We start from the raw sequence: 22,349 nt of genomic DNA on the forward strand, positions 1-22,349 counted from the left end.
GGTTAGACCTGGTTTGGTCTTGGTTAAAGCCTTGCTGAATTTTGCTTTCCACCTGCTTTGATTCAGGGTTAGTTCTGGTTCAGACCTGGTTGGTATTCATCTAGTCCTAGTTTTAATTCAGGTTCGGTACTGGATGGGTAATTTTGCAAAGGAATGTTGCTAAAGCATTTGGTATGTTATTTCACACAACATTTGACAACATTTTGATACAGTAGTGTCGTGTTGTGCACCTCTGGTCCTCCGAAAAATCTGGCCCCAGGGGAAATTAAGTTGAATAGCCCTGGTATAGGGGCTAAGGGCACAATGGATAACGCATGTGACTATGGATCAGAGGATTCTAGGCTCAGTGTGTAAAATAACTGGTAAGTACTAGAATGTTAGACAAGAGCTAATTTGGAGGCCCAACCAAAAACCTGGTCTTTGTCCACTGATTAAATGTAAGTGCCCTACGAAAAAGCAGCCGTGATCGTATAGTGGTAAGTACTCTGCGTTGTGGTCGCAGCAACCCCGGCTCGAATCCGGGTCACGGCATACCTAGCAAGATTTCTTTGCATTTTTCTCAATCAGTTTCATACATAAGAATATTACAGTAAATAGATAGCTTGACAGCATTCATAAATGTCCAATAATACAATATTCTCACTATGATAGAAATATGCCAGGCATTGCAGTGCTCAGTTTGAGTGTTTCTACTGATATTCATCAGTTTGTCCTTAAACTCTGGACAACTGAGCCACAAAGCTGGAGTTTTAGGGGCTAGTGGCGCAATGGATAACGCGTGTGATTAAGGATCAGAAGATTCTAGGTTCGACTCCTGGCTAGCTCGCATCAAATTTTAACTTGAAAACGGTCAGTTGATCAGTGTGAAATAAATAAGTGGTAAATCCTTTAATGTTGAACCAAGGGTTCATTTGGAAGATCAAACCAGATTCTGTCTTCTATCTTCTCAATTTTTAAGCAAGTAAAACTACTGTGTATCGTTTTTGTTTTTTGTTGATAGATTGGTCTTTGTACACTGATTTGATGTCAGACCCCAGTATCAAAAAGTAGATGTGGTAGTATAGCCTATGTACACTGCATTTTGTATGCAGCAGTCCATCAGACCCTCCAGTTGATATACTCCAGTCCACAACCCATCTTTGAAATCAATTAAAAAAAAATAATCATCTTGTTTACGGGTTTAATTCTGTGTTAGCCCTAGGTTAGACCTGGTTTGGTCTTGGTTAAGGCCTTGCTGAATTTTGCTTTCCACCTGCTTTGATTCAGGGTTAGTTCTGGTTCAGACCTGGTTGGTATTCGTCTAGTCCTAGTTTTAATTCAGGTTCGGTACTGGATGGGTAATTTTGCAAAGGAATGTTGCTAAAGCATTTGGTAAGTTATTTCACACAACATTTGACAACATTTTGATACAGTAGTGTCGTGTTGTGCACCTCTGGTCCTCCGAAAAATCTGGCCCCAGGGGAAATTAAGTTGAATAGCCCTGGTGTAGGGGCTAAGGGCACAATGGATAACGCATGTGACTATGGATCCTAGGATTCTAGGCTCAGTGTGTAAAATAACTGGTAAGTACTAGAATGTTAGACAAGAGCTAATTTGGAGGCCCAAACAAAAACCTGGTCTTTGTCCACTGATTAAATGTCAGTGCCCTACGAAAAAGCAGCTGTGATCGTATAGTGGTAAGTACTCTGCGTTGTGGTCGCAGCAACCCCGGTCCGAATCCGGGTCACGACATACCTAGCAAGATTTCATTGCATTTTTCTCAATCAGTTTCATACATAAGAATATTACAGTAAATAGATAGCTTGACAGCATTCATAAATGTCCAATAATACAATATTCTCACTATGATAGAAATATGCCAGGCATTGCAGTGCTCAGTTTGAGTGTTTCTACTGATATTCATCAGTTTGTCCTTAAACTCTGGACAACTGAGCCACAAAGCTGGAGTTTTAGGGGCTAGTGGCGCAATGGATAACGCGTGTGATTAAGGATCAGAAGATTCTAGGTTCGACTCCTGGCTAACTCGCATCAATTTTTAACTTGAAAACGGTCAGTTGATCAGTGTGAAATAAATAAGTGGTAAATCCTTTAATGTTAAACCAAGGGTTCATTTGGAAGATCAAACCAGATTCTGTCTTCTATCTTCTCAATTTTTAAGCAAGTAAAACTACTGTGTATCATTTTTGTTTTTTGTTGATAGATTGGTCTTTGTACACTGATTTGATGTCAGACCCCAGTATCAAAAAGTAGATGTGGTAGTATAGCCTATGTACACTGCATTTTGTATGCAGCAGTCCATCAGACCCTCCAGTTGATATACTCCAGTCCACAACCCATCTTTGAAATCAATTTAAAAAAAAGAATCATCTTGTTTACGGGTTTAATTCTGTGTTAGCACTAGGTTAGACCTGGTTTGGTCTTGGTTAAGGCCTTGCTGAATTTTGCTTTCCACCTGCTTTGATTCAGGGTTAGTTCTGGTTCAGACCTGGTTGGTATTCGTCTAGTCCTAGTTTTAATTCAGGTTCGGTACTGGATGGGTAATTTTGCAAAGGAATGTTGCTAAAGCATTTGGTATGTTATTTCACACAACATTTGACAACATTTTGATACAGCAGTGTCGTGTTGTGCACCTCTGGTCCTCCGAAAAATCTGGCCCCAGGGGAAATTAAGTTGAATAGCCCTGGTATAGGGGCTAAGGGCACAATGGATAACGCATGTGACTATGGATCAGAGGATTCTAGGCTCAGTGTGTAAAATAACTGGTAAGTACTAGAATGTTAGAAAAGAGCTAATTTGGAGGCCCAAACAAAAACCTGGTCTTTGTCCACTGATTAAATGTCAGTGCCCTACGAAAAAGCAGCCGTGATCGTATAGTGGTAAGTACTCTGCGTTGTGGTCGCAGCAACCCTGGTTCGAATCTGGGTCACGGCATACCTACCAAGATTTCTTTGCATTTTTCTCAATCAGTTTCATACATAAGAATATTACAGTAAATGGATAGCTTGACAGCATTCATAAATGTCCAATAATACAATATTCTCACTATGATAGAAATATGCCAGGCATTGCAGTGCTCAGTTTGAGTGTTTCTACTGATATTCATCAGTTTGTCCTTAAACTCTGGACAACTGAGCCACAAAGCTGGAGTTTTAGGGGCTAGTGGCGCAATGGATAACGCGTGTGATTAAGGATCAGAAGATTCTAGGTTCGACTCCTGGCTAGCTCGCATCAAATTTTAACTTGAAAACGGTCAGTTGATCAGTGTGAAATAAATAAGTGGTAAATCCTTTAATGTTGAACCAAGGGTTCATTTGGAAGATCAAACCAGATTCTGTCTTCTATCTTCTCAATTTTTAAGCAAGTAAAACTACTGTGTATCGTTTTTGTTTTTTGTTGATAGATTGGTCTTTGTACACTGATTTGATGTCAGACCCCAGTATCAAAAAGTAGATGTGGTAGTATAGCCTATGTACACTGCATTTTGTATGCAGCAGTCCATCAGACCCTCCAGTTGATATACTCCAGTCCACAACCCATCTTTGAAATCAATTTAAAAAAAAGAATCATCTTGTTTACGGGTTTAATTCTGTGTTAGCACTAGGTTATACCTGGTTTGGTCTTGGTTAAGGCCTTGCTGAATTTTGCTTTCCACCTGCTTTGATTCAGGGTTAGTTCTGGTTCAGACCTGGTTGGTATTCGTCTAGTCCTAGTTTTAATTCAGGTTCGGTACTGGATGGGTAATTTTGCAAAGGAATGTTGCTAAAGCATTTGGTATGTTATTTCACACAACATTTGACAACATTTTGATACAGCAGTGTCGTGTTGTGCACCTCTGGTCCTCCGAAAAATCTGGCCCCAGGGGAAATTAAGTTGAATAGCCCTGGTATAGGGGCTAAGGGCACAATGGATAACGCATGTGACTATGGATCAGAGGATTCTAGGCTCAGTGTGTAAAATAACTGGTAAGTACTAGAATGTTAGACAAGAGCTAATTTGGAGGCCCAAACAAAAACCTGGTCTTTGTCCACTGATTAAATGTCAGTGCCCTACGAAAAAGCAGCCGTGATCGTATAGTGGTAAGTACTCTGCGTTGTGGTCGCAGCAACCCTGGTTCGAATCTGGGTCACGGCATACCTACCAAGATTTCTTTGCATTTTTCTCAATCAGTTTCATACATAAGAATATTACAGTAAATGGATAGCTTGACAGCATTCATAAATGTCCAATAATACAATATTCTCACTATGATAGAAATATGCCAGGCATTGCAGTGCTCAGTTTGAGTGTTTCTACTGATATTCATCAGTTTGTCCTTAAACTCTGGACAACTGAGCCACAAAGCTGGAGTTTTAGGGGCTAGTGGCGCAATGGATAACGCGTGTGATTAAGGATCAGAAGATTCTAGGTTCGACTCCTGGCTAGCTCGCATCAAATTTTAACTTGAAAACGGTCAGTTGATCAGTGTGAAATAAATAAGTGGTAAATCCTTTAATGTTAAACCAAGGGTTCATTTGGAAGATCAAACCAGATTCTGTCTTCTATCTTCTCAATTTTTAAGCAAGTAAAACTACTGTGTATCATTTTTGTTTTTTGTTGATAGATTGGTCTTTGTACACTGATTTGATGTCAGACCCCAGTATCAAAAAGTAGATGTGGTAGTATAGCCTATGTACACTGCATTTTGTATGCAGCAGTCCATCAGACCCTCCAGTTGATATACTCCAGTCCACAACCCATCTTTGAAATCAATTAAAAAAAAATAATCATCTTGTTTACGGGTTTAATTCTGTGTTAGCACTAGGTTAGACCTGGTTTGGTCTTGGTTAAGGCCTTGCTGAATTTTGCTTTCCACCTGCTTTGATTCAGGGTTAGTTCTGGTTCAGACCTGGTTGGTATTCGTCTAGTCCTAGTTTTAATTCAGGTTCGGTACTGGATGGGTAATTTTGCAAAGGAATGTTGCTAAAGCATTTGGTATGTTATTTCACACAACATTTGACAACATTTTGATACAGCAGTGTCGTGTTGTGCACCTCTGGTCCTCCGAAAAATCTGGCCCCAGGGGAAATTAAGTTGAATAGCCCTGGTATAGGGGCTAAGGGCACAATGGATAACGCATGTGACTATGGATCAGAGGATTCTAGGCTCAGTGTGTAAAATAACTGGTAAGTACTAGAATGTTAGACAAGAGCTAATTTGGAGGCCCAAACAAAAACCTGGTCTTTGTCCACTGATTAAATGTCAGTGCCCTACGAAAAAGCAGCCGTGATCGTATAGTGGTAAGTACTCTGCGTTGTGGTCGCAGCAACCCTGGTTCGAATCTGGGTCACGGCATACCTACCAAGATTTCTTTGCATTTTTCTCAATCAGTTTCATACATAAGAATATTACAGTAAATGGATAGCTTGACAGCATTCATAAATGTCCAATAATACAATATTCTCACTATGATAGAAATATGCCAGGCATTGCAGTGCTCAGTTTGAGTGTTTCTACTGATATTCATCAGTTTGTCCTTAAACTCTGGACAACTGAGCCACAAGGCTGGAGTTTTAGGGGCTAGTGGCGCAATGGATAACGCGTGTGATTAAGGATCAGAAGATTCTAGGTTCGACTCCTGGCTAGCTCGCATCAAATTTTAACTTGAAAACGGTCAGTTGATCAGTGTGAAATAAATAAGTGGTAAATCCTTTAATGTTGAACCAAGGGTTCATTTGGAAGATCAAACCAGATTCTGTCTTCTATCTTCTCAATTTTTAAGCAAGTAAAACTACTGTGTATCGTTTTTGTTTTTTGTTGATAGATTGGTCTTTGTACACTGATTTGATGTCAGACCCCAGTATCAAAAAGTAGATGTGGTAGTATAGCCTATGTACACTGCATTTTGTATGCAGCAGTCCATCAGACCCTCCAGTTGATATACTCCAGTCCACAACCCATCTTTGAAATCAATTAAAAAAAAATAATCATCTTGTTTACGGGTTTAATTCTGTGTTAGCCCTAGGTTAGACCTGGTTTGGTCTTGGTTAAGGCCTTGCTGAATTTTGCTTTCCACCTGCTTTGATTCAGGGTTAGTTCTGGTTCAGACCTGGTTGGTATTCGTCTAGTCCTAGTTTTAATTCAGGTTCGGTACTGGATGGGTAATTTTGCAAAGGAATGTTGCTAAAGCATTTGGTAAGTTATTTCACACAACATTTGACAACATTTTGATACAGTAGTGTCGTGTTGTGCACCTCTGGTCCTCCGAAAAATCTGGCCCCAGGGGAAATTAAGTTGAATAGCCCTGGTGTAGGGGCTAAGGGCACAATGGATAACGCATGTGACTATGGATCCTAGGATTCTAGGCTCAGTGTGTAAAATAACTGGTAAGTACTAGAATGTTAGACAAGAGCTAATTTGGAGGCCCAAACAAAAACCTGGTCTTTGTCCACTGATTAAATGTCAGTGCCCTACGAAAAGGCAGCCGTGATCGTATAGTGGTAAGTACTCTGCGTTGTGGTCGCAGCAACCCTGGTTCGAATCCGGGTCACGGCATACCTAGCAAGATTTCATTGCATTTTTCTCAATCAGTTTCATACATAAGAATATTACAGTAAATAGATAGCTTGACAGCATTCATAAATGTCCAATAATACAATATTCTCACTATGATAGAAATATGCCAGGCATTGCAGTGCTCAGTTTGAGTGTTTCTACTGATATTCATCAGTTTGTCCTTAAACTCTGGACAACTGAGCCACAAAGCTGGACTTTTAGGGGCTAGTGGCGCAATGGATAACGCGTCTGACTACGGATCAGAAGATTCTAGGTTCGACTCCTGGCTAGCTCGCATAAAATTTTAACTTTAAAACGGTCAGTTGATCAGTGTGAAATAAATAAGTGGTTGATCCTTTAATGTTGAACCAAGGGTTCATTTGGAAGATCAAACCAGATTCTGTCTTCTATCTTCTCAATTTTTAAGCAAGTAACACTACTGTGTATCGTTTTTGTTTTTTGTTGATAGATTGGTCTTTGTACACTGATTTGATGTCAGACCCCAGTATCAAAAAGTAGATGTGGTAGTATAGCCTATGTACACTGCATTTTGTATGCAGCAGTCCATTAGACCCTCCAGTTGATATACTCCAGTCCACAACCCATCTTTGAAATCAATTTAAAAAAAAGAATCATCTTGTTTACGGGTTTAATTCTGTGTTAGCACTAGGTTAGACCTGGTTTGGTCTTGGTTAAAGCCTTGCTGAATTTTGCTTTCCACCTGCTTTGATTCAGGGTTAGTTCTGGTTCAGACCTGGTTGGTATTCATCTAGTCCTAGTTTTAATTCAGGTTCGGTACTGGATGGGTAATTTTGCAAAGGAATGTTGCTAAAGCATTTGGTATGTTATTTCACACAACATTTGACAACATTTTGATACAGTAGTGTCGTGTTGTGCACCTCTGGTCCTCCGAAAAATCTGGCCCCAGGGGAAATTAAGTTGAATAGCCCTGGTATAGGGGCTAAGGGCACAATGGATAACGCATGTGACTATGGATCAGAGGATTCTAGGCTCAGTGTGTAAAATAACTGGTAAGTACTAGAATGTTAGACAAGAGCTAATTTGGAGGCCCAAACAAAAACCTGGTCTTTGTCCACTGATTAAATGTAAGTGCCCTACGAAAAAGCAGCCGTGATCGTATAGTGGTAAGTACTCTGCGTTGTGGTCGCAGCAACCCCGGCTCGAATCCGGGTCACGGCATACCTAGCAAGATTTCTTTGCATTTTTCTCAATCAGTTTCATACATAAGAATATTACAGTAAATAGATAGCTTGACAGCATTCATAAATGTCCAATAATACAATATTCTCACTATGATAGAAATATGCCAGGCATTGCAGTGCTCAGTTTGAGTGTTTCTACTGATATTCATCAGTTTGTCCTTAAACTCTGGACAACTGAGCCACAAAGCTGGAGTTTTAGGGGCTAGTGGCACAATGGATAACGCGTCTGACTACGGATCAGAAGATTCTAGGTTCGACTCCTGGCTAGCTCGCATAAAATTTTAACTTTAAAACGGTCAGTTGATCAGTGTGAAATAAATAAGTGGTTGATCCTTTAATGTTGAACCAAGGGTTCATTTGGAAGATCAAACCAGATTCTGTCTTCTATCTTCTCAATTTTTAAGCAAGTAACACTACTGTGTATCGTTTTTGTTTTTTGTTGATAGATTGGTCTTTGTACACTGATTTGATGTCAGACCCCAGTATCAAAAAGTAGATGTGGTAGTATAGCCTATGTACACTGCATTTTGTATGCAGCAGTCCATTAGACCCTCCAGTTGATATACTCCAGTCCACAACCCATCTTTGAAATCAATTTAAAAAAAAGAATCATCTTGTTTACGGGTTTAATTCTGTGTTAGCACTAGGTTAGACCTGGTTTGGTCTTGGTTAAAGCCTTGCTGAATTTTGCTTTCCACCTGCTTTGATTCAGGGTTAGTTCTGGTTCAGACCTGGTTGGTATTCATCTAGTCCTAGTTTTAATTCAGGTTCGGTACTGGATGGGTAATTTTGCAAAGGAATGTTGCTAAAGCATTTGGTATGTTATTTCACACAACATTTGACAACATTTTGATACAGTAGTGTCGTGTTGTGCACCTCTGGTCCTCCGAAAAATCTGGCCCCAGGGGAAATTAAGTTGAATAGCCCTGGTATAGGGGCTAAGGGCACAATGGATAACGCATGTGACTATGGATCAGAGGATTCTAGGCTCAGTGTGTAAAATAACTGGTAAGTACTAGAATGTTAGACAAGAGCTAATTTGGAGGCCCAAACAAAAACCTGGTCTTTGTCCACTGATTAAATGTAAGTGCCCTACGAAAAAGCAGCCGTGATCGTATAGTGGTAAGTACTCTGCGTTGTGGTCGCAGCAACCCCGGCTCGAATCCGGGTCACGGCATACCTAGCAAGATTTCTTTGCATTTTTCTCAATCAGTTTCATACATAAGAATATTACAGTAAATAGATAGCTTGACAGCATTCATAAATGTCCAATAATACAATATTCTCACTATGATAGAAATATGCCAGGCATTGCAGTGCTCAGTTTGAGTGTTTCTACTGATATTCATCAGTTTGTCCTTAAACTCTGGACAACTGAGCCACAAAGCTGGAGTTTTAGGGGCTAGTGGCACAATGGATAACGCGTCTGACTACGGATCAGAAGATTCTAGGTTCGACTCCTGGCTAGCTCGCATCAAATTTTAACTTGAAAACGGTCAGTTGATCAGTGTGAAATAAATAAGTGGTAAATCCTTTAATGTTGAACCAAGGGTTCATTTGGAAGATCAAACCAGATTCTGTCTTCTATCTTCTCAATTTTTAAGCAAGTAAAACTACTGTGTATCGTTTTTGTTTTTTGTTGATAGATTGGTCTTTGTACACTGATTTGATGTCAGACCCCAGTATCAAAAAGTAGATGTGGTAGTATAGCCTATGTACACTGCATTTTGTATGCAGCAGTCCATCAGACCCTCCAGTTGATATACTCCAGTCCACAACCCATCTTTGAAATCAATTAAAAAAAAAAAATCATCTTGTTTACGGGTTTAATTCTGTGTTAGCACTAGGTTAGACCTGGTTTGGTCTTGGTTAAGGCCTTGCTGAATTTTGCTTTCCACCTGCTTTGATTCAGGGTTAGTTCTGGTTCAGACCTGGTTGGTATTCGTCTAGTCCTAGTTTTAATTCAGGTTCGGTACTGGATGGGTAATTTTGCAAAGGAATGTTGCTAAAGCATTTGGTATGTTATTTCACACAACATTTGACAACATTTTGATACAGTAGTGTCGTGTTGTGCACCTCTGGTCCTCCGAAAAATCTGGCCCCAGGGGAAATTAAGTTGAATAGCCCTGGTATAGGGGCTAAGGGCACAATGGATAACGCATGTGACTATGGATCAGAGGATTCTAGGCTCAGTGTGTAAAATAACTGGTAAGTACTAGAATGTTAGACAAGAGCTAATTTGGAGGCCCAAACAAAAACCTGGTCTTTGTCCACTGATTAAATGTAAGTGCCCTACGAAAAAGCAGCCGTGATCGTATAGTGGTAAGTACTCTGCGTTGTGGTCGCAGCAACCCCGGCTCGAATCCGGGTCACGGCATACCTAGCAAGATTTCTTTGCATTTTTCTCAATCAGTTTCATACATAAGAATATTACAGTAAATAGATAGCTTGACAGCATTCATAAATGTCCAATAATACAATATTCTCACTATGATAGAAATATGCCAGGCATTGCAGTGCTCAGTTTGAGTGTTTCTACTGATATTCATCAGTTTGTCCTTAAACTCTGGACAACTGAGCCACAAAGCTGGAGTTTTAGGGGCTAGTGGCACAATGGATAACGCGTCTGACTACGGATCAGAAGATTCTAGGTTCGACTCCTGGCTAGCTCGCATAAAATTTTAACTTTAAAACGGTCAGTTGATCAGTGTGAAATAAATAAGTGGTTGATCCTTTAATGTTGAACCAAGGGTTCATTTGGAAGATCAAACCAGATTCTGTCTTCTATCTTCTCAATTTTTAAGCAAGTAACACTACTGTGTATCGTTTTTGTTTTTTGTTGATAGATTGGTCTTTGTACACTGATTTGATGTCAGACCCCAGTATCAAAAAGTAGATGTGGTAGTATAGCCTATGTACACTGCATTTTGTATGCAGCAGTCCATTAGACCCTCCAGTTGATATACTCCAGTCCACAACCCATCTTTGAAATCAATTTAAAAAAAAGAATCATCTTGTTTACGGGTTTAATTCTGTGTTAGCACTAGGTTAGACCTGGTTTGGTCTTGGTTAAAGCCTTGCTGAATTTTGCTTTCCACCTGCTTTGATTCAGGGTTAGTTCTGGTTCAGACCTGGTTGGTATTCATCTAGTCCTAGTTTTAATTCAGGTTCGGTACTGGATGGGTAATTTTGCAAAGGAATGTTGCTAAAGCATTTGGTATGTTATTTCACACAACATTTGACAACATTTTGATACAGTAGTGTCGTGTTGTGCACCTCTGGTCCTCCGAAAAATCTGGCCCCAGGGGAAATTAAGTTGAATAGCCCTGGTATAGGGGCTAAGGGCACAATGGATAACGCATGTGACTATGGATCAGAGGATTCTAGGCTCAGTGTGTAAAATAACTGGTAAGTACTAGAATGTTAGACAAGAGCTAATTTGGAGGCCCAAACAAAAACCTGGTCTTTGTCCACTGATTAAATGTAAGTGCCCTACGAAAAAGCAGCCGTGATCGTATAGTGGTAAGTACTCTGCGTTGTGGTCGCAGCAACCCCGGCTCGAATCCGGGTCACGGCATACCTAGCAAGATTTCTTTGCATTTTTCTCAATCAGTTTCATACATAAGAATATTACAGTAAATAGATAGCTTGACAGCATTCATAAATGTCCAATAATACAATATTCTCACTATGATAGAAATATGCCAGGCATTGCAGTGCTCAGTTTGAGTGTTTCTACTGATATTCATCAGTTTGTCCTTAAACTCTGGACAACTGAGCCACAAAGCTGGAGTTTTAGGGGCTAGTGGCACAATGGATAACGCGTCTGACTACGGATCAGAAGATTCTAGGTTCGACTCCTGGCTAGCTCGCATCAAATTTTAACTTGAAAACGGTCAGTTGATCAGTGTGAAATAAATAAGTGGTAAATCCTTTAATGTTGAACCAAGGGTTCATTTGGAAGATCAAACCAGATTCTGTCTTCTATCTTCTCAATTTTTAAGCAAGTAAAACTACTGTGTATCGTTTTTGTTTTTTGTTGATAGATTGGTCTTTGTACACTGATTTGATGTCAGACCCCAGTATCAAAAAGTAGATGTGGTAGTATAGCCTATGTACACTGCATTTTGTATGCAGCAGTCCATCAGACCCTCCAGTTGATATACTCCAGTCCACAACCCATCTTTGAAATCAATTAAAAAAAAAAAAATCATCTTGTTTACGGGTTTAATTCTGTGTTAGCACTAGGTTAGACCTGGTTTGGTCTTGGTTAAGGCCTTGCTGAATTTTGCTTTCCACCTGCTTTGATTCAGGGTTAGTTCTGGTTCAGACCTGGTTGGTATTCGTCTAGTCCTAGTTTTAATTCAGGTTCGGTACTGGATGGGTAATTTTGCAAAGGAATGTTGCTAAAGCATTTGGTATGTTATTTCACACAACATTTGACAACATTTTGATACAGTAGTGTCGTGTTGTGCACCTCTGGTCCTCCGAAAAATCTGGCCCCAGGGGAAATTAAGTTGAATAGCCCTGGTATAGGGGCTAAGGGCACAATGGATAACGCATGTGACTATGGATCAGAGGATTCTAGGCTCAGTGTGTAAAATAACTGGTAAGTACTAGAATGTTAGACAAGAGCTAATTTGGAGGCCCAAACAAAAACCTGGTCTTTGTCCACTGATTAAATGTCAGTGCCCTACGAAAAAGCAGCCGTGATCGTATAGTGGTAAGTACTCTGCGTTGTGGTCGCAGCAACCCCGGTTCGAATCTGGGTCACGGCATACTTACCAAGATTTCTTTGAATTTTCCTCAATCAGTTTCATACATAAGAATATTACAGTAAATGGATAGCTTGACAGCATTCATAAATGTCCAATAATACAATATTCTCACTATGATAGAAATATGCCAGGCATTGCAGTGCTCAGTTTGAGTGTTTCTACTGATGTTCATCAGTTTGTCCTTAAACTCTGGACAACTGAGCCACAAAGCTGGACTTTTAGGGGCTAGTGGCGCAATGGATAACGCGTCTGACTACGGATCAGAAGATTCTAGGTTCGACTCCTGGCTAGCTCGCATCAAATTTTAACTTTAAAACGGTCAGTTGATCAGTGTGAAATAAATAAGTGGTTGATCCTTTAATGTTGAACCAAGGGTTCATTTGGAAGATCAAACCAGATTCTGTCTTCTATCTTCTCAATTTTTAAGCAAGTAACACTACTGTGTATCGTTTTTGTTTTTTGTTGATAGATTGGTCTTTGTACACTGATTTGATGTCAGACCCCAGTATCAAAAAGTAGATGTGGTAGTATAGCCTATGTACACTGCATTTTGTATGCAGCAGTCCATTAGACCCTCCAGTTGATATACTCCAGTCCACAACCCATCTTTGAAATCAATTTAAAAAAAAGAATCATCTTGTTTACGGGTTTAATTCTGTGTTAGCACTAGGTTAGACCTGGTTTGGTCTTGGTTAAAGCCTTGCTGAATTTTGCTTTCCACCTGCTTTGATTCAGGGTTAGTTCTGGTTCAGACCTGGTTGGTATTCATCTAGTCCTAGTTTTAATTCAGGTTCGGTACTGGATGGGTAATTTTGCAAAGGAATGTTGCTAAAGCATTTGGTATGTTATTTCACACAACATTTGACAACATTTTGATACAGTAGTGTCGTGTTGTGCACCTCTGGTCCTCCGAAAAATCTGGCCCCAGGGGAAATTAAGTTGAATAGCCCTGGTATAGGGGCTAAGGGCACAATGGATAACGCATGTGACTATGGATCAGAGGATTCTAGGCTCAGTGTGTAAAATAACTGGTAAGTACTAGAATGTTAGACAAGAGCTAATTTGGAGGCCCAAACAAAAACCTGGTCTTTGTCCACTGATTAAATGTAAGTGCCCTACGAAAAAGCAGCCGTGATCGTATAGTGGTAAGTACTCTGCGTTGTGGTCGCAGCAACCCCGGCTCGAATCCGGGTCACGGCATACCTAGCAAGATTTCTTTGCATTTTTCTCAATCAGTTTCATACATAAGAATATTACAGTAAATAGATAGCTTGACAGCATTCATAAATGTCCAATAATACAATATTCTCACTATGATAGAAATATGCCAGGCATTGCAGTGCTCAGTTTGAGTGTTTCTACTGATATTCATCAGTTTGTCCTTAAACTCTGGACAACTGAGCCACAAAGCTGGAGTTTTAGGGGCTAGTGGCACAATGGATAACGCGTCTGGCTACGGATCAGAAGATTCTAGGTTCGATTCCTGGCTAGCTCGCATCAAATTTTAACTTGAAAACGGTCAGTTGATCAGTGTGAAATAAATAAGTGGTAAATCCTTTAATGTTGAACCAAGGGTTCATTTGGAAGATCAAACCAGATTCTGTCTTCTATCTTCTCAATTTTTAAGCAAGTAAAACTACTGTGTATCGTTTTTGTTTTTTGTTGATAGATTGGTCTTTGTACACTGATTTGATGTCAGACCCCAGTATCAAAAAGTAGATGTGGTAGTATAGCCTATGTACACTGCATTTTGTATGCAGCAGTCCATCAGACCCTCCAGTTGATATACTCCAGTCCACAACCCATCTTTGAAATCAATTAAAAAAAAATAATCATCTTGTTTACGGGTTTAATTCTGTGTTAAAACTAGGTTAGACCTGGTTTGGTCTTGGTTAAGGCCTTGCTGAATTTTGCTTTCCACCTGCTTTGATTCAGGGTTAGTTCTGGTTCAGACCTGGTTGGTATTCGTCTAGTCCTAGTTTTAATTCAGGTTCGGTACTGGATGGGTAATTTTGCAAAGGAATGTTGCTAAAGCATTTGGTATGTTATTTCACACAACATTTGACAACATTTTGATACAGTAGTGTCGTGTTGTGCACCTCTGGTCCTCCGAAAAATCTGGCCCCAGGGGAAATTAAGTTGAATAGCCCTGGTATAGGGGCTAAGGGCACAATGGATAACGCATGTGACTATGGATCAGAGGATTCTAGGCTCAGTGTGTAAAATAACTGGTAAGTACTAGAATGTTAGACAAGAGCTAATTTGGAGGCCCAAACAAAAACCTGGTCTTTGTCCACTGATTAAATGTCAGTGCCCTACGAAAAAGCAGCCGTGATCGTATAGTGGTAAGTACTCTGCGTTGTGGTCGCAGCAACCCCGGTTCGAATCTGGGTCTCGGCATACCTACCAAGATTTCTTTGAATTTTCCTCAATCAGTTTCATACATAAGAATATTACAGTAAATGGATAGCTTGACAGCATTCATAAATGTCCAATAATACAATATTCTCACTATGATAGAAATATGCCAGGCATTGCAGTGCTCAGTTTGAGTGTTTCTACTGATGTTCATCAGTTTGTCCTTAAACTCTGGACAACTGAGCCACAAAGCTGGACTTTTAGAGGCTAGTGGCGCAATGGATAACGCGTCTGACTACGGACCAGAAGATTCTAGGTTCGACTCTTGGCTAGCTCGCATCAAATTTTAACTTTAAAACGGTCAGTTGATCAGTGTGAAATAAATAAGTGGTTGATCCTTTAATGTTGAACCAAGGGTTCATTTGGAAGATCAAACCAGATTCTGTCTTCTATCTTCTCAATTTTTAAGCAAGTAACACTACTCTGTATCGTTTTTGTTTTTTGTTGATAGATTGGTCTTTGTACACTGATTTGATGTCAGACCCCAGTATCAAAAAGTAGATGTGGTAGTATAGCCTATGTACACTGCATTTTGTATGCAGCAGTCCATTAGACCCTCCAGTTGATATACTCCAGTCCACAACCCATCTTTGAAATCAATTTAAAAAAAAGAATCATCTTGTTTACGGGTTTAATTCTGTGTTAGCACTAGGTTAGACCTGGTTTGGTCTTGGTTAAAGCCTTGCTGAATTTTGCTTTCCACCTGCTTTGATTCAGGGTTAGTTCTGGTTCAGACCTGGTTGGTATTCATCTAGTCCTAGTTTTAATTCAGGTTCGGTACTGGATGGGTAATTTTGCAAAGGAATGTTGCTAAAGCATTTGGTATGTTATTTCACACAACATTTGACAACATTTTGATACAGTAGTGTCGTGTTGTGCACCTCTGGTCCTCCGAAAAATCTGGCCCCAGGGGAAATTAAGTTGAATAGCCCTGGTATAGGGGCTAAGGGCACAATGGATAACGCATGTGACTATGGATCAGAGGATTCTAGGCTCAGTGTGTAAAATAACTGGTAAGTACTAGAATGTTAGACAAGAGCTAATTTGGAGGCCCAAACAAAAACCTGGTCTTTGTCCACTGATTAAATGTAAGTGCCCTACGAAAAAGCAGCCGTGATCGTATAGTGGTAAGTACTCTGCGTTGTGGTCGCAGCAACCCCGGCTCGAATCCGGGTCACGGCATACCTAGCAAGATTTCTTTGCATTTTTCTCAATCAGTTTCATACATAAGAATATTACAGTAAATAGATAGCTTGACAGCATTCATAAATGTCCAATAATACAATATTCTCACTATGATAGAAATATGCCAGGCATTGCAGTGCTCAGTTTGAGTGTATCTACTGATATTCATCAGTTTGTCCTTAAACTCTGGACAACTGAGCCACAAAGCTGGAGTTTTAGGGGCTAGTGGCACAATGGATAACGCGTCTGACTACGGATCAGAAGATTCTAGGTTCTCTGGCTAGCTCGCATCAAATTTTAACTTGAAAACGGTCAGTTGATCAGTGTGAAATAAATAAGTGGTAAATCCTTTAATGTTGAACCAAGGGTTCATTTGGAAGATCAAACCAGATTCTGTCTTCTATCTTCTCAATTTTTAAGCAAGTAAAACTACTGTGTATCGTTTTTGTTTTTTGTTGATAGATTGGTCTTTGTACACTGATTTGATGTCAGACCCCAGTATCAAAAAGTAGATGTGGTAGTATAGCCTATGTACACTGCATTTTGTATGCAGCAGTCCATCAGACCCTCCAGTTGATATACTCCAGTCCACAACCCATCTTTGAAATCAATAAAAAAAAAATAATCATCTTGTTTACGGGTTTAATTCTGTGTTAGCACTAGGTTAGACCTGGTTTGGTCTTGGTTAAGGCCTTGCTGAATTTTGCTTTCCACCTGCTTTGATTCAGGGTTAGTTCTGGTTCAGACCTGGTTGGTATTCGTCTAGTCCTAGTTTTAATTCAGGTTCGGTACTGGATGGGTAATTTTGCAAAGGAATGTTGCTAAAGCATTTGGTATGTTATTTCACACAACATTTGACAACATTTTGATACAGTAGTGTCGTGTTGTGCACCTCTGGTCCTCCGAAAAATCTGGCCCCAGGGGAAATTAAGTTGAATAGCCCTGGTATAGGGGCTAAGGGCACAATGGATAACGCATGTGACTATGGATCAGAGGATTCTAGGCTCAGTGTGTAAAATAACTGGTAAGTACTAGAATGTTAGACAAGAGCTAATTTGGAGGCCCAAACAAAAACCTGGTCTTTGTCCACTGATTAAATGTCAGTGCCCTACGAAAAAGCAGCCGTGATCGTATAGTGGTAAGTACTCTGCGTTGTGGTCGCAGCAACCCCGCTTCGAATCTGGGTCACGGCATACCTACCAAGATTTCTTTGAATTTTCCTCAATCAGTTTCATACATAAGAATATTACAGTAAATGGATAGCTTGACAGCATTCATAAATGTCCAATAATACAATATTCTCACTATGATAGAAATATGCCAGGCATTGCAGTGCTCAGTTTGAGTGTTTCTACTGATGTTCATCAGTTTGTCCTTAAACTCTGGACGTCTGACTACGGATCAGAAGATTCTAGGTTCGACTCCTGGCTAGCTCGCATCTAATTTTAACTTTAAAACGGTCAGTTGATCAGTGTGAAATAAATAAGTGGTTGATCCTTTAATGTTGAACCAAGGGTTCATTTGGAAGATCAAACCAGATTCTGTCTTCTATCTTCTCAATTTTTAAGCAAGTAACACTACTGTGTATCGTTTTTGTTTTTTGTTGATAGATTGGTCTTTGTACACTGATTTGATGTCAGACCCCAGTATCAAAAAGTAGATGTGGTAGTATAGCCTATGTACACTGCATTTTGTATGCAGCAGTCCATTAGACCCTCCAGTTGATATACTCCAGTCCACAACCCATCTTTGAAATCAATTTAAAAAAAAGAATCATCTTGTTTACGGGTTTAATTCTGTGTTAGCACTAGGTTAGACCTGGTTCTGTCTTGGTTAAAGCCTTGCTGAATTTTGCTTTCCACCTGCTTTGATTCAGGGTTAGTTCTGGTTCAGACCTGGTTGGTATTCATCTAGTCCTAGTTTTAATTCAGGTTCGGTACTGGATGGGTAATTTTGCAAAGGAATGTTGCTAAAGCATTTGGTATGTTATTTCACACAACATTTGACAACATTTTGATACAGTAGTGTCGTGTTGTGCACCTCTGGTCCTCCGAAAAATCTGGCCCCAGGGGAAATTAAGTTGAATAGCCCTGGTATAGGGGCTAAGGGCACAATGGATAACGCATGTGACTATGGATCAGAGGATTCTAGGCTCAGTGTGTAAAATAACTGGTAAGTACTAGAATGTTAGACAAGAGCTAATTTGGAGGCCCAAACAAAAACCTGGTCTTTGTCCACTGATTAAATGTAAGTGCCCTACGAAAAAGCAGCCGTGATCGTATAGTGGTAAGTACTCTGCGTTGTGGTCGCAGCAACCCCGGCTCGAATCCGGGTCACGGCATACCTAGCAAGATTTCTTTGCATTTTTCTCAATCAGTTTCATACATAAGAATATTACAGTAAATAGATAGCTTGACAGCATTCATAAATGTCCAATAATACAATATTCTCACTATGATAGAAATATGCCAGGCATTGCAGTGCTCAGTTTGAGTGTATCTACTGATATTTATCAGTTTGTCCTTAAACTCTGGACAACTGAGCCACAAAGCTGGAGTTTTAGGGGCTAGTGGCACAATGGATAACGCGTCTGACTACGGATCAGAAGATTCTAGGTTCTCTGGCTAGCTCGCATCAAATTTTAACTTGAAAACGGTCAGTTGATCAGTGTGAAATAAATAACTGGTAAATCCTTTAATGTTGAACCAAGGGTTCATTTGGAAGATCAAACCAGATTCTGTCTTCTATCTTCTCAATTTTTAAGCAAGTAAAACTACTGTGTATCGTTTTTGTTTTTTGTTGATAGATTGGTCTTTGTACACTGATTTGATGTCAGACCCCAGTATCAAAAAGTAGATGTGGTAGTATAGCCTATGTACACTGCATTTTGTATGCAGCAGTCCATCAGACCCTCCAGTTGATATACTCCAGTCCACAACCCATCTTTGAAATCAATAAAAAAAAAATAATCATCTTGTTTACGGGTTTAATTCTGTGTTAGCACTAGGTTAGACCTGGTTTGGTCTTGGTTAAGGCCTTGCTGAATTTTGCTTTCCACCTGCTTTGATTCAGGGTTAGTTCTGGTTCAGACCTGGTTGGTATTCGTCTAGTCCTAGTTTTAATTCAGGTTCGGTACTGGATGGGTAATTTTGCAAAGGAATGTTGCTAAAGCATTTGGTATGTTATTTCACACAACATTTGACAACATTTTGATACAGTAGTGTCGTGTTGTGCACCTCTGGTCCTCCGAAAAATCTGGCCCCAGGGGAAATTAAGTTGAATAGCCCTGGTATAGGGGCTAAGGGCACAATGGATAACGCATGTGACTATGGATCAGAGGATTCTAGGCTCAGTGTGTAAAATAACTGGTAAGTACTAGAATGTTAGACAAGAGCTAATTTGGAGGCCCAAACAAAAACCTGGTCTTTGTCCACTGATTAAATGTCAGTGCCCTACGAAAAAGCAGCCGTGATCGTATAGTGGTAAGTACTCTGCGTTGTGGTCGCAGCAACCCCGGTCCGAATCCGGGTCACGGCATACCTAGCAAGATTTCTTTGCATTTTTCTCAATCATTTTCATACATAAGAATATTACAGTAAATAGATAGCTTGACAGCATTCATAAATGTCCAATAATACAATATTCTCACTATGATAGAAATATGCCAGGCATTGCAGTGCTCAGTTTGAGTGTTTCTACTGATATTCATCAGTTTGTCCTTAAACTCTGGACAACTGAGCCACAAAGCTGGACTTTTAGGGGCTAGTGGCGCAATGGATAACGCGTCTGACTACGGATCAGAAGATTCTAGGTTCGACTCCTGGCTAGCTCGCATCTAATTTTAACTTTAAAACGGTCAGTTGATCAGTGTGAAATAAATAAGTGGTAAATCCTTTAATGTTGAACCAAGGGTTCATTTGGAAGATCAAACCAGATTCTGTCTTCTATCTTCTCAATTTTTAAGCAAGTAAAACTACTGTGTATCGTTTTTGTTTTTTGTTGATAGATTGGTCTTTGTACACTGATTTGATGTCAGACCCCAGTATCAAAAAGTAGATGTGGTAGTATAGCCTATGTACACTGCATTTTGTATGCAGCAGTCCATCAGACCCTCCAGTTGATATACTCCAGTCCACAACCCATCTTTGAAATCAATTTAAAAAAAAGAATCATCTTGTTTACGGGTTTAATTCTGTGTTAGCACTAGGTTAGACCTGGTTTGGTCTTGGTTAAGGCCTTGCTGAATTTTGCTTTCCACCTGCTTTGATTCAGGGTTAGTTCTAGTTCAGACCTGGTTGGTATTCGTCTAGTCCTAGTTTTAATTCAGGTTCGGTACTGGATGGGTAATTTTGCAAAGGAATGTTGCTAAAGCATTTGGTATGTTATTTCACACAACATTTGACAACATTTTGATACAGTAGTGTCGTGTTGTGCACCTCTGGTCCTCCGAAAAATCTGGCCCCAGGGGAAATTAAGTTGAATAGCCCTGGTATAGGGGCTAAGGGCACAATGGATAACGCATGTGACTATGGATCAGAGGATTCTAGGCTCAGTGTGTAAAATAACTGGTAAGTACTAGAATGTTAGACAAGAGCTAATTTGGAGGCCCAAACAAAAACCTGGTCTTTGTCCACTGATTAAATGTCAGTGCCCTACGAAAAAGCAGCCGTGATCGTATAGTGGTAAGTACTCTGCGTTGTGGTCGCAGCAACCCCGGTTGGAATCCGGGTCACGGCATACCCAGCAAGATTTCTTTGCATTTTTCTCAATCAGTTTCATACATAAGAATATTACAGTAAATAGATAGCTTGACAGCATTCATAAATGTCCAATAATACAATATTCTCACTATGATAGAAATATGCCAGGCATTGCAGTGCTCAGTTTGAGTGTTTCTACTGATATTCATCAGTTTGTCCTTAAACTCTGGACAACTGAGCCACAAAGCTGGACTTTTAGGGGCTAGTGGCGCAATGGATAACGCGTCTGACTACGGATCATAAGATTCTAGGTTCGACTCCTGGCTAGCCCGCTTCAAATTTTAACTTGAAAACGGTCAGTTGATCAGTGTGAAATAAATAAGTGGTAAATCCTTTAATGTTAAACCAAGGGTTCATTTGGAAGATCAAACCAGATTCTGTCTTCTATCTTCTCAATTTTTAAGCAAGTAAAACTACTGTGTATCGTTTTTGTTTTTTGCTGATAGATTGGTCTTTGTACACTGATTTGATGTCAGACCCCAGTATCAAAAAGTAGATGTGGTAGTATAGCCTATGTAAACTGCATTTTGTATGCAGGAGTCCATCAGACCCTCCAGTTGATATACTCCAGTCCACAACCCATCTTTGAAATCAATTTTAAAAAAAGAATCATCTTGTTTACGGGTTTAATTCTGTGTTAGCACTAGGTTAGACCTGGTTTGGTCTTGGTTAAGGCCTTGCTGAATTTTGCTTTCCACCTGCTTTGATTCAGGGTTAGTTCTGGTTCAGACCTGGTTGGTATTCGTCTAGTCCTAGTTTTAATTCAGGTTCGGTACTGGATGGGTAATTTTGCAAAGGAATGTTGCTAAAGCATTTGGTATGTTATTTCACACAACATTTGACAACATTTTGATACAGTAGTGTCGTGTTGTGCACCTCTGGTCCTCCGAAAAATCTGGCCCCAGGGGAAATTAACCCTTTAAGCGCCAAAGTCGCAGAAATGCAACTTTACCGTACAAGGAAATTAATGAAATAATAGTAGAAAATGAATCACTTCAGTCATTGGTCGGTTTGGTGCAACTTCCCTTTATTAGCCAGGTATGATCCAGGGCAGATCCGGTAAGGAAAAAAATGGCTGGAGGAAGTACACGTGGCATGCAATTTACAGCAGATTCTGACTCTGAAGGGTATTATCTCCCCGAGAGTGACGATGGATTTCCAAGTGGAGATGAAGGGACTTCGAAACAACGGACAGGTGCAAAGGACAGACGGAGGCGAGGAACCAGTGGAACCAGTGGCTGCAGTAAAACTTGCCCGGTGGATGAGAGCTGGGACATGCTGAGAGAGGTCGAGGTATTTGAGGCATGGATCAAACCTTTTGAAGACCCAGTTGGCTACACAGGAGAGATGGATCTGACGGATGCTAATCCATTTGATATTCTGTCACTCTTTCTGACCGATCAGTTTTGGACTTTCATTACTGATGAGACAAATAGATATGCACATCAGTGTAT

The 22,349-nt window shown here is 40.1% G+C and overlaps 10 non-coding genes across 10 annotated transcripts; all 10 read left to right on the top strand.

The window, feature by feature from the left end:
- Positions 1-6,459: 6,459 nt before the first annotated feature.
- Positions 6,460-6,531, top strand: trnah-gug (transfer RNA histidin (anticodon GUG)). The gene has a single exon. It is a non-coding gene; the product is annotated as a tRNA-His (tRNA).
- A 222-nt stretch (positions 6,532-6,753) lies between these two features.
- trnar-acg (transfer RNA arginine (anticodon ACG)) lies at positions 6,754-6,826 on the top strand. Its single transcript has one exon. It is a non-coding gene; the product is annotated as a tRNA-Arg (tRNA).
- Positions 6,827-7,953: 1,127 nt separating this feature from the next.
- trnar-acg (transfer RNA arginine (anticodon ACG)) lies at positions 7,954-8,026 on the top strand. The gene has a single exon. It is a non-coding gene; the product is annotated as a tRNA-Arg (tRNA).
- Positions 8,027-9,153: 1,127 nt separating this feature from the next.
- Positions 9,154-9,226, top strand: trnar-acg (transfer RNA arginine (anticodon ACG)). The gene has a single exon. It is a non-coding gene; the product is annotated as a tRNA-Arg (tRNA).
- Positions 9,227-10,353: 1,127 nt separating this feature from the next.
- Positions 10,354-10,426, top strand: trnar-acg (transfer RNA arginine (anticodon ACG)). The gene has a single exon. It is a non-coding gene; the product is annotated as a tRNA-Arg (tRNA).
- Positions 10,427-11,553: 1,127 nt separating this feature from the next.
- On the top strand, positions 11,554-11,626 carry trnar-acg (transfer RNA arginine (anticodon ACG)). The gene has a single exon. It is a non-coding gene; the product is annotated as a tRNA-Arg (tRNA).
- Positions 11,627-12,754: 1,128 nt separating this feature from the next.
- trnar-acg (transfer RNA arginine (anticodon ACG)) lies at positions 12,755-12,827 on the top strand. Its single transcript has one exon. It is a non-coding gene; the product is annotated as a tRNA-Arg (tRNA).
- A 1,127-nt stretch (positions 12,828-13,954) lies between these two features.
- On the top strand, positions 13,955-14,027 carry trnar-acg (transfer RNA arginine (anticodon ACG)). Its single transcript has one exon. It is a non-coding gene; the product is annotated as a tRNA-Arg (tRNA).
- Positions 14,028-19,894: 5,867 nt separating this feature from the next.
- On the top strand, positions 19,895-19,967 carry trnar-acg (transfer RNA arginine (anticodon ACG)). The gene has a single exon. It is a non-coding gene; the product is annotated as a tRNA-Arg (tRNA).
- Positions 19,968-21,094: 1,127 nt separating this feature from the next.
- trnar-acg (transfer RNA arginine (anticodon ACG)) lies at positions 21,095-21,167 on the top strand. Its single transcript has one exon. It is a non-coding gene; the product is annotated as a tRNA-Arg (tRNA).
- Positions 21,168-22,349: the final 1,182 nt, after the last annotated feature.

This window comes from Eucyclogobius newberryi, unplaced genomic scaffold, assembly GCF_026437365.1.
Source record: "Eucyclogobius newberryi isolate DKJ021-1_F unplaced genomic scaffold, fEucNew1.0.hap1 SCAF_10, whole genome shotgun sequence".
Taxonomy (NCBI): domain Eukaryota; kingdom Metazoa; phylum Chordata; class Actinopteri; order Gobiiformes; family Gobiidae; genus Eucyclogobius; species Eucyclogobius newberryi.